This window comes from Pundamilia nyererei, unplaced genomic scaffold (assembly GCF_000239375.1).
Source record: "Pundamilia nyererei isolate P.nyererei 1_Seehausen unplaced genomic scaffold, PunNye1.0 scaffold00394, whole genome shotgun sequence".
Lineage (NCBI taxonomy): Eukaryota > Metazoa > Chordata > Actinopteri > Cichliformes > Cichlidae > Pundamilia > Pundamilia nyererei.
The window spans coordinates 107,540-109,024 of NW_005187795.1; the positions used below are offsets into that span (position 1 = coordinate 107,540).

At 44.8% G+C, this 1,485-nt stretch overlaps 1 protein-coding gene across 2 annotated transcripts in view; it reads left to right on the plus strand.

Moving 5' to 3' along the window:
* The window catches only part of abi3a (ABI family, member 3a), a 14,297-nt gene that overhangs the window by 10,114 nt on the left and 2,698 nt on the right, over positions 1–1,485 (plus strand). The window lies entirely within an intron of this gene.

Here is a 1,485-nt window from a genome sequence, read left to right on the forward strand (position 1 = left end):
AAAAAAAAAGAAAAGTGTCAGGACTTCTTTATGTTTCCTTGAAAAAGTTTCATCCGAGAAGCTTCTTCAGTTCTAAGAGCAACAGGTGGAGAGTCCCCAAGAGGGTCATGGGCCCACTGTTGAACCTAATCACATGAGCCAAGGTGTGGAAAGAGGTGTGGGTCACAATCAGCCAACGTTTCAGGTGAACCTGTTGCTGCCCCACCCTATCATGTGACTTACTGAGGTGAAATCAGGCTGATTGTCAGGATGCAGGAGGACAACTACATCATGACCATAACCGCCATCATATCCTGTAGCCAAGTAATGTTGAACCAAGTCGGCTCAACCTTGTTCCCAGATGCGCACTGTGGTGAGTTCGCACGGCGCTTTGGTCACCTTGAAGCACAAAAACAGAATTTGGAGCTGCTTCGCGCCTCGTTGACGTGGAAACTGCACCCGTGCAGCTGCAGTGTGACGGGGCGCTCGGTTTGTTCGCCCCATTCCTGAAGCCGCAGCGCCGTCTACATGCGGCTCGAACCTGGTGCCTGTTTGGTAGCACATATCTGTGAGAAGCTGAACACAGGAGTCGTCTCACAGATGAACACCTGCGGTCCATCCTGACCATCTGCACGACGCACGAGCTCACACCAAACCAACGAACTTGTTGCCAAAGCAGAAGAAAACTCAGTGTTTTCATTTGTTGTTATTTTAACTTCTGCTGAAAAGGACACAAATTGTATTTAGTTGTTCTTTGCAGCACATTCATGTTTCTAACTTCTCTAATTTTGACTGGACCAAAATCTTAAAAAGTTTCAGTTTATTTATTCTGGAAAAATATTCGTCTGTTTTTACTCGTATTTATCTTCAAAAACATTTCATTTTAGTACGTTCAATAAATGTTTATCCTGTTCGTCCCGCGACCCAAAGTGTCTGAATCACATCATTTAAACTCTGAGCTGGTTTTCAGGTGCGAGCGTGACGCCACTCACCATCTTCTCAAAGTTGACGAGTTCACCGTGAAACGTTTTGCAGCTCTCGTGAAGAAACGTCAAGTCTGGCAGGAAAGAACGAGACGAGAGGACACAAACACACAGAAACGAACTGCAGTCAGTGAGACGTGTTTTTAAAGCAACATATTAACAAAGGAGAGAAAAACAAAACAAATAACATAAAACGGAAGATACAAAAATGAAAGAACAAACGACCAAAACAAAGAAACCGGGACAGCGATCGATCACGTGTTAATGTGCAGCGCTGTCGTCACCACAGGGGGGCGCCGAGGGAAAAATATCAGCTGTAATCCCAGGTTCCTGATTTTAACTCTTCACTTCCATCTCTATGGTTCTGTTACCATGGAGACAGAGAGCTAAAGGCAGCACACACACAGGTTCAGACACTTCAAAGAGTCCTCTTCTTCGTTGGTTCTGAGAAAAACTGGAGCGAGGTTCCTCGCTCCAGTTTTTCTGTCTTTCATCTCGTTTAACTTTTTTACTTCTTAAAACA